The sequence below is a fragment of the Lipophrys pholis genome (assembly GCF_963383615.2).
Source record: "Lipophrys pholis genome assembly, chromosome: 12".
NCBI classification, from domain to species: Eukaryota; Metazoa; Chordata; class Actinopteri; order Blenniiformes; family Blenniidae; genus Lipophrys; species Lipophrys pholis.
The window spans coordinates 3967336-3978128 of record NC_137641.1 but is presented as its reverse complement, the minus strand read 5'-3'; the positions used below and the strand labels follow the sequence as shown (position 1 = coordinate 3978128).

The following is a 10793-nucleotide window of genomic DNA, read 5'->3' as shown; positions in this document are numbered from 1 at the left end:
AATGCAAGGCTGCCACTGTTACAATCTAATCCTACCATTTATAGGACATGCAAATATGTTTCAACTTCCAGCTTTTATTGAACGATATAAATAAGGATGTGAGGATATAAACACTCTCATATACTATTTTTCCATTCATCCATCTTCTAAACCGCTTTGTCATGATGATTTTATTGTTGTAAAAAAGTCACGAAAGACCAAAGATTGAGGTGAAAACTGTCTTTATTTTGTCAAAGCTTGAAGAAAATGAGGATGAAAGAAGATGAATATTGATGAAGTCAGTTTGCTTTGATGATAGAAGAAAGTGAAAGAGGGTGAATGACAGGTGAGATCAGTGTGAGAGTAAAAGCAGTGTGAGAGTCCCAGTGAGTCCGGTCAGGACTGGGAACACTGGTCTCTCCTCAGTGTCTCTCTGAGGGGAGTCTGGGAGCCCCGGGTGGCCTCACAGGTCACAGAGCCCACCTTCCTCCACTGGTCTGCAGGGAGCCTCAGGGTGCTGCTCCAGCTGTAGAGGCCGTCCTTCTGCAGCACCCCGGGGCTCCTGCTCTCCTCCCAGCTGCTGCTGCTGCTGCTGCTGCTGCTGTCCTCCACCTTCCAGCTCAGACTCCAGTCTGAGGGGAAGCCCTCGTTGGCCAGGCACATGAGCGTGGCCTTCCCCTGCTGCAGCTCCTCTCTGGAGGGGGGCAGCACCGTCAGGGTGGGGCGGGTATCACCTAGGAGACACCAATCAAATTAGAGGACAGGGAGCACCCAGCTGTCAATCAACCAGCACACACCTGGACAGCTTTAGTGGGAGACAGCTGATTTGGTCCTGGAAGAAGTTGCTGTCAGAGGCTTTTTCTGCTCCAGCAGTCACTCACTCACACATTGTTTCACTTCCCTTTAAGAAGCCTCTCATGCACATCAGCACAGAGAGAATCATCCAACACTTTGACCTGAAATACCTCAAACTACACAGGAAGGAACACAAGCTGATGTCTCAACGTTTACTCTTCATTTGCATCAACGTTATCAGAAAGTTTACACTTTACAACTTATGACTGGAAACTTTAACATGAACTTAAAATATAAATTAATATTTTCAATTATTAGGAGCAAAATGTGAAATAAAAGTGAAAATTATATCAAGAGGTTTTAATAATTTTACAACATGTATCATCAGTATTTCTATTTTACTGTAAAATAACAATATTAATAATACATTTTAAAGTAAGAAGAGAAACAGAATTGGGAAACATTCTATAGAACCAAGAATAAATCCAGCTGTGATGAAGAGACACTCAATAAAACAAGAAGAATAAAACCTGCACACATTCCAACACAAACACATTTCAAACAGTGGACATGTCAACTAAAACTCAGCCCAAAGACAGACCAGTGCACCAGAAATGTCCCTAAATACACAGGTCAGTGTAAAAACAGCTTCAACATGAGACTGGTAGAGTTAAAACAGTGTGTTCCACAGCCATCAGGCTCTAACTGAGCACATTTAAAGACTGACAATATCTTTGGTTTTGTCATTTAATCCTAATGAGATTTTAATCCGGTGTAAATTTAAAACTAATAACTTTTCTCTGTGATCAAATTAAAGTGAAACAGAGCTGAGCTAAACTACATGAAATCAATGGAGATTAAAACTTGATCACTACAATAATTATTAAGAAAGAAAAACATCTTTCTAATCTCAAATCATTCAAAACAAGGTTTAATGTATGAATTTGAATTATTTAGTTGAAAGTATTAAAGGAGAATAAACTTACTTCCAACATCCAGTCTGGTTCCTCCACCGAACGTGTACCACAGTGATACAAACTCATTGAGCCGCTGTACAAAAACCTCTGACTGTAGAGAGACGCCACTCTCTGATTCTGAAACCAACAAACTCACCAAAACAACTTTTACCACCTGATCCTAACGGAACACAAGAGAACAGTTCTTTCATCTGCAATGTCTACTTCAAATACATATATTTATAGAGATTGTTTTAAACATCATTTTCTATTTTTTCTATTATGTCTATTGGAATTTATTCCTGAAGAGATTTAACAGCAAAAATAGAAAATGTAAAAAAATATAAAAACTACAGACGTATCTTTAATTATTCAGTTTAATTCCTTAATATTGTCATTAAAGTTTGAATCCAGAGTGAAAGTGAGAGATGAAAGTGATCCAGGTCCCTGTTGGAGTCAGTCAGAACATTTCCATAGAGCCACTTTGCATCAGCAGCACCATGCTCCAGTGCTCTGGGAGAGTTTATAGTCCTGACAGTTGAAGACTGGATGACTGACAGCCGTCCTTCATGACAACAGAAGACAGAGAAATCCTCCTCATCAGAAACATGAGTGTGATCTGCGTCCTCATCTGGACTCTCCTCTGCTGCTGCTTCACAGGTAAAGTCCAGAGAATCAAACTCCTCTCCTCTGTCAACATCCGTCCCTCTGAAATGAAGCCCACAAAACCATGAGGCTGCTTGATGTTTCTGTCTGTGTTTCCTCAGAGTCCAGAGGCCAGGTCACAGTGACTCAGCCTGCAGCAGTCAGCTCTGCTCTGGGAGCCTCCGTCACCATCACATGTAGGACCAGTCAGAAAGTTTATTATAATGGTGCTTATCACCTTTTAGCCTGGTACCAACAGAGAGATGGACGACCTCCTAAAAGGCTCATTTACCGGGCCAACACTCGAGAATCAGGGACTCCAGATCGTTTTACAGGCAGTGGATCAAACTCTGACTTCACTCTGACCATCAGTGGAGTTCAAGCTGAAGATGCTGCAGTTTATTACTGTCAGAGTTTTCATTCCATCAACAGTCAGTGGGTGTTCACACAGTGAAAAACCGTCGTACAAAAACCTCCCTCAGTTAGACTGAACAGAAACTGACTGCTGCACACTGATACACTTCACTGAACACAAAGCAAATCATAAACTAACAAGATTATAAGTCTGTTACATTTATATTTAAAACTACATGGATAAACTGGTTCTTCGTTCATTTTCTAAGTAATCACTTATTAAAACATGGCTGCCCACAGTTTTTAAGCTTATAAACTACTTAAAAGAAAATATACAATTCAAAAATAATATAGACCTAAGATCGTGTGTTCAGAGTGGAAAATGATTGTTTACATGAAGAAGTCAATCAACATCTCAGCCATCCTTTTATATATATATACATACATTTACATAATTTCACCAGAAACATTTCCCTACAAGGAGATTTTCTGGCCCCTGAGACTGAGATTCCTTCACATTGTTGGTGGACTAACAGGCAGATGAGCTCAGCCACACATCACCATCAGCCTCCCAGAGCAATGTAAGATGACCAGCGCCCTCTGCTGGAGGCTACAGACCATTACAGAACCTGCTTCTCAGTTTTCTGGGCTCAGGGTCTTGCAGTACTAGAGAACTCACCTGGGTCCAACCTTTTTTTAAGAGGCAAAGCTGCAGAGAGTCGTCACTTACTAAGTCTCCTGTAGTGCAAATACTTTTTTCAGAGCATCAGGAAAATGTGCTGTCCTCAAGGCCTGGGGGAAAATCTGTACTGAAATGAACGGGTGTGGTTTGCAGTGTGTTGCTGCACCACTGATCTGAAGATGGAGGTGAACAAGGTCATCAAAACAATATCTTAGAAACTCAAACATGACCCAGTTTAAAACTTGTATATACTCTATATGTACTTAGAGAAGACAAGTCAGTTTATTAAGAGTGCTGATTAAGGTTTACGAAGGATGAGATGTTTTAATATTGCAGACTTGTTCAGAGTGACGATCCTCACTACCAATCAGCAGACGTGTGGAAGAACCATGCTTCATGCTCACTGCCACAGACAAAGGAATTATTCACTTCATGTTAAATAACCAGGATGGACACAACAAGTGAAGGACATTGAATGTCCCACCTCTCACAATCAGGCACACTCAGAGGTGAGGCGGTTCACTGCTGCTTCAGCGTTTGTTTGGCTGCAGAACCAAACAGCCTTAAATGTGGGATCAAGCAGGGTGTCCATCGTCATGACACTCATGGTCTCAATGGGAGACAAAGACTCACTCAGCATCCTGGTCAGGTGGACACACAGCTGGAGGGCTTTGCATGCAGACTAGAGGACTGACTTTGGACCAGGACACTCTCTGCTCCTCTGAAGGTTCCATGGTGGCTGTATGAAAAGGAGAGAGCCCCCCCAGAGACTCTTTCACAGAGCGGTACTCCTCAGCAGAAAGTGGCGTGAGAGCCGTTCTCATTGACACCAGAGCAGCACCAACTGGCTCTCTCTCTCATCGTACAAGCGCTGCATCATGGTGGAGGTGCTGCTCCACCTGCTGTCCACCTCCTGCAGGAGCTTTAGTTGTGGTCTTGCCATGTGACTCTGCATTTGGCAGAGCTTCTCTTTTGGGACTGTGCTGGACTGGAAGTAGCCAACAATCTTTCTCGCCTTGCTCCTGATCCCCCCCAGCCCAGGTGTGTGATCCAGAGCTTTTTTTACAATTAGGTTGAAAACATGAGCGATGCACTTTGTGTGGCGCATCTTCAATATCCTAGAACATGAGATCATGTAGCTCCTGCATCAGTGACAAGACATCTGACCTTCTTTTGGATTCCCCACTCCTCCATCAGAGCCCTCGTCATCTCAGCAATGTTGTCTGCTGTGTGGGATTCTGGGAAATGTCCCACTCCCAGCAACACCGTGGACAGTGTGTTGTGTTCATAAATAAAATGACAAGTCATAATAATAAATAGCAAAATAAATACATTTAACCTCCAAACCCAAACGCTTCCATTTTTATTTTCTCATTTAGATTTATTTTGCTTTTTGAGTTGATTAGAACCCGATGAGTGTAAAAACAAAGAATTATCTTTTAACATGTTGTAGTTTCTGAGAAAAATATTGTCCACATATGAGGACGTTCGTTTTACATTTCAATAGAAAACAATAAAGTCACAATTGAGTAATGATCCAGTGGGTCCAGTCCTCTCTGTCCAGCACCGTTTCCTCCTCATGCTCAAGCTGGGCTCCACTAGGTGTTAGTGGAGAGAACCTCCATCACACCCCACGTCCTTTCTTGGACTGTTCTTGATGGCTTGGTCCTGGTGTCTCTTCAGGGACATTGTTTGAGACATCAGCCTCATCCTGCTGTGTTGGACAGCACTGTCTGGGAGTGCATGATCTGACAATGATCTGATCTGGGCCCAGTTGTTCAATGCTCCATTCTCTGTATCTGTACATTTGTGTCTTCAGTCCTGAACACACATGATTTGAGTTTTGGTCTGACAAATATCACCGATCAATAACGAATGAATAAATCTGAAGAATTGAGTTTTTCCAGTCATGACCTGAGCCGACAGCGTGTGCCCAGTGACACCTGGAGCCGCCCAGCGTCTACCAGGTGTGAACCCGAGTCGTAGAGAGCTGAGGTGGGAAAAACTCCAGCCTGATAAGCAGGACCAGGCCAAGGGGGAATCAAAACTAATTCCTCAGAGTAATAATGGACGGCAACGTTTACTGGGAACCTGATCCAATTCAAAACTATCCAAATACTATTTAAAGCAAAGCACAACTTGCTGCCGGACGACATTCAGAAAATGTTCAGTGAGAGAGAAAATAGTTACAACTTCAGGGGAAAATTACTGTTAAAAACTCATAAAAAGGTTCTTAATGGAATATATCCCTCTGCTGATTTCCTAAATAAACGTTTTGGATTTGAGAACAATAACTGCTCCTTTTGTAATAGACATTGAAACTGCAGACCGTATACTTTATGATTGTATGTACTCTAATGCATTTTGGGATGATTTACATCACTGTTATCTAAACGTGTACCAGCTCCTGATTTCAAATGTGAAAATATTTTATATGGTTTAATAATTAAGAATTCTTTGCATGACATGTCCATCAGAACCATTTTGATTTTAGCAAAGTTTGTTGTACACAAAAATAGAATTCTAAAATGTAAACCACATTTTTTTGTGTTTCGCAAAGAACTGTTTTCATTCTTTTCATCATTGAAACACATGAAGAAACACGAGCTGTGAAACTCCTCAACCCGGCAGAAGATGGAAAACTCAAGGACAACCCCGAGCTCCTGGGACATTCCCCAAGGACAGAAATCTTTCTTTCTCGATTGTATGTCTTTTTCCTTTCTTCTCTCATCTTTGTTATTATGGTCTACCTTCACACTTATTCTTTCTCTCTTTTTTCTATTTTTATTTTGATTGTTTGTATCTTTTATACAACTGTTAACCTCATGATTGTTAAAAATTATTTCTCCTAATTAAAAACAAAGCCGCCCTAAGGAGGCGGGGTTTAGCAGCAATCTGACCAATCACTGATTAACACCAGAGTGAGTGACATGACATTAAACCTATCAGCGTCATTTCATGTGAGACTTGGGGTGACTTTTGAATCGCTCCTGGCTCAGTGATTGGCTTAAAGTCACTTCTGGTTTGTTCTCACGTGATTCTAGAGACGTTGAGATGAAGACAACAAGCGGCGAGTCTCTGATTATTAACTGTCACATCTCTTGTAATTTACCGGTTTTAAAGAAGAAGTTTGTCTGAAAAGCTGCAGGTCAGGTTCAACTTTCTCCAGTTTAGTTATTTTTAAATGCACACAAACAGAAATGTGTTGAGGATTTTCCAAATGTGTCCAGGTTTGTTAATGTTTATAAGAGTTTAGATATGATCATATTTATTAATGACTGAAAATTTAAGAGCTTAAAAAAAGCCATTTATTTTTCGCTTCTTTTTTTGAGGTTTCTATCAAAACATTCTAAAATGATATAAAAGATGTATTGATGTGTTGTTTGAAAATATACCAGATATAGCTTTTGTTTTCCCTAAACTCAGACTAACTGTCATTTCAAGTAAATCAGCAACAAAACACATTTTCTAAAAGGGACTAATGAAGCTACTGTTTGTTTTTGTTTAAAAGTATGTTAATAAAACAGTCTTAATAAGTGCTCTCTATTCACCAGCTGTTTAAAAGAACTATAATGTTTTATCACTGGGGGCCTCTCAGTCTAAAAAAGACAAGATTGTTGTAATGTGGTTTATAAACACACTTACTTAAATGAAGTCAACATTGGCTGAAATTGCAAAATAATGAAGAGCTTATCACCAGCCGCCACTGATATATAATCACTGTTATATTTGTTTTGTACATATTCATAAATAAATAAATATAAACAGACAAAACTCTTTGTATGTGAGTCACTACCCTTCTATCACTTGTGACATATCACTTCTGTTTTGTGAGAAATTCTTCGATCGTTCAGTTTGACTGCTCATGAGTTCACCTGAGAGGCTGTGAGGCTCCCGAGATCCTGAAAGATTTACTGAGAGATCCTGAATGCTCACTGAGACTATTCACAAGGCTTTACCACTGCACCACCTGACCTGATCCTTTGGTAAGTTTATTATTTAATGATTTACATCAATACTGTGAGCTGAATGGAAAAAGTACAACATTCAGTGAACTTGCTCGACTCAGGAATGGTAACGCATCATCATTTTCTAAAAAACAAAAGATTATCAGTGTTTAATTACTGTAGAAAGTGTAGCTCTCTTTCGTGTCTCACATTGGGAAGGACCTCATCAGAAGCTCCTATTGCATTCTGCCAGCCATTCTTGACTGGAATCAAGTGCATCAGTGTAAAGGGGGCGGAGTCTCTCCCCCTATGTCCTGCTGCAAGCTGGACTCAACAACTTCACACAACTTCACCACAGGCTTGATGCTACAGCTCCTACATTAGTCCATTGGGTGCTTAGTGTGGCTGAGTCCCAGTACGGCTGGTTTTAAGCCAGCTGACCAGAGGGTAACATCTGCCCAGCAATCTGGGAGTCAGGATTTCCTTACTTGTGTAACCCCGGTCCTCTGAGTAGCATCAGTGAGAATCTCACCAGACTACCCTCCTTGCTCGTTTTTTGAATGACTGACAGCGCCAGTGTCAAGCCCTCTTGTTGATGGAGAGACTCCGCCCCCTGGACACTGACACACTTGATTCCAGGCAATAATGGCTTTCAGAATGTAATAGGAGCTTCTAATTAGTTCACGCTGTAGGCGTTCCCAATGTGAGACACTCACTCAGACTATATGGAGGTTCCACTTTACAAGTGCTCAAACCTTTTTCGCCAATAATACCTCCATACATTTTCTTTGCCGTGCTGATGTGTAGTCTTGAGAGAGGCGGCTTAAGAAGGGCAAAGTCTTGTGATCGGGGTTAATGGCACTTGTCGTCTTTTGACAGAAAAGCCCAGTGATGCCGGTAACGCGTTACTCTCATATGACCACTTTTTTCCGTAACGAGTAATCTAACGCGTTACTATTTCCAAACCAGTAATCAGATTAAAGTTACTTGTCCAAGTCACTGTGCATTAATATTGTAGCGTCCCGCAAGACGAGTTTCTTGTTTGCAAAGCGGCTTTATTATCAAACAGAACCGGGCTCCTTGTTCTCTCTCCTCCAAACGTACACAGACACAAGCAGTGCATGCAGTCTGACCTGGCCCGCCCCCTTCTCCACTCTCAGCCAATCAGTCTCACTAACAGTGTGGTCAGGTGACACAAAAGAATTGGAACCAACCATTGTCATCAGTAAACCTTAACACTGCAATAAGAATCAGCCATTACGAACATTGGAATTTTCATGCAAACTTTTAGGTTTTCATGTTTAAGATTTCCTTACACACTGGAACAAACTTCCCCCTGACATACTCACCATTACCGACTTTGGCCTCTTCAAATCCAGACTCAAACCCATTTATTCATACTGGCTTTTAATCCACAGTAATATGGAGACATTTTGTTTTATTTGGTTTAATTTGATTTTACTCTATTGTTGATATGTCTTTACTCTTTATGAATACATGTTGATTGATTGATTCTATTGAAATTACTACATCTATAAAAAGTACACAATGCTTCAAGCAATATTCATGTGTCTTTTTGAAAGTATGCTCCAACACTGTGTTGACTCCACAGATGCGACGCATCATATCCACTGTTGGATGGCCGCGAGACGACGTGTTAAAGGTCGGCTTAAATACTCAGAATTTCTTTGAGGAAAGACGGTCAAGGCAGCAGCCCCAGGGTTGGACATTAAAGGTACTATTTGCTGTCTCTCTTTTAACTCTGTTTGATTCGAGAAAGTTGCGTACTTTCTTATTTCTACTGTCTTCTAGAGCTGTCATTCCTCCCTTCAGGCACCAGGTGGAGCTACTCAGGGCCTGCACACCAGACTGGCTGATCTTTTGAAGGTTTGTAAAATTTCTTGTAAAACGTCTTTGTTTCTAAACAAGTTTAATTCTTTCACTAAATTGCCTTGACTTTATTTTTCTGTCCCTTCAAGGCCCCTGCTGGAACCCAAACAGAGGATGACCCAGCTGTGGAGTATGACCGGATGTGTTTCATTGATTTGGTGGATAAAATGCTCCGCCCGAATGGTTGGGAAAGGATCACACCTGCAGAGCTCCTTTCCCATCCATTCATTACAATGAGCCATCTCAATGTACGAGGCTTCAACAGATAGTAAGTGTGTGTACAAGTATTCAACATCATCGTGCAAAAGATACATGAAGTTGTTGAGCGTAATCATTGGTTATCTTCCAGTCTGGCATCTTCTATCAAAAACATGGAGGCCTGCGGCTTTTGGAGCTTTGGTGGAGGGGACAATGTGGAGCAGCCGTCCTCCAGCACAACGAGCTAAAAGCAACACCAAAATGTGACCGGTGAACATCCTCCCTCTGAGCTGAGCGGCCAGGAGCAGCCCTCAGCACAAGTCTTTTTCAGAGGACCAAAGAGATCGTCTAAGAAAAGACATTTGGACCGTTCAGAGTGTGACAGCAGGTATTTGTCTGAACTTTATCCCTCTGATAAATTATAGTATTTTAAACAAACAGACTGACATGTAATGAACCAAACAATTTTTTTTCTTCTTTTGAAAGATCACTGGGAATAAATGAGGACAAGCTCCAGCGCACCACCTATGTCTGTACCTTTAACCCCAGGAAAAAGACCAGATTTAACCATCCCACAAGAAAACACGTCGGTAAGACAAGCTCTTAGGAACATCTTTGAAAAATTAAATGACTTGAGCAGTTGGATGGGCTTTACTTAACAGATAGTTAAATAGATAGTGACACTGTTTAACCAGCATTGATTTACTCAAACAAAGTTTGGTTTTTTAGAATTTATTTTGTGGCAGAAAGAGGAAATATAAAGTTAAAGAGCAGTGGATGCCATCTTTCTCCAAGAAAAGGAGACTATAAATCAAAAAGCATGGAGGTAAGATCACCAGAACTAAATGAGGATGAAAAGCAGTGCGACAACGTCTGACTACACCTCTCTGACCCACTGCTTGTCTCTGAACCCACTGTGAAATACTACTCTTTTTTTACTATTTACTATATTCTTTTTTTTATGTATTAGTAGAAAAAGTATTAATAGAAGAAAAAAATAAGCATTAGATTTAACAATTTATGACATTTTAATGGATGATTGTTCTTTTTTCTTTATTGTACACCGTACATGAGTACCAGTACATTTGAGTTTAAGAGCCCTACTTCAAACGATTACATCAGAAAATTTGCAAATATTACTGATTTTCAAAGTCTAAAGTCGACATGAGAGAGCTTCTTCAAAGTAACATGACAGCGCTGAACACAACTCCACCATCTGAGCTTCAGATGGGATTGAAACTGAATTATGGTTCCGTTTTTGAGCTTCAATGTGGGGGAAGTGAACTATCGTCATGTTAAGGAATTGTTTCTGAACACAAGTAAAACCATCTGAGAGGGTTACTTTTT

General features: G+C 40.8%; 1 gene segment (V, D, J or C); it reads right to left on the bottom strand.

Moving 5' to 3' along the window:
• Positions 1-206: 206 nt before the first annotated feature.
• On the bottom strand, positions 207-4235 carry LOC308117875 (Ig kappa-b4 chain C region-like). The segment is given in 3 exons: positions 4107-4235; positions 1761-1842; positions 207-713 (listed from the first exon to the last, which is right to left on the bottom strand).
• Between the last annotated feature and the right edge of the window lie 6558 nt (positions 4236-10793).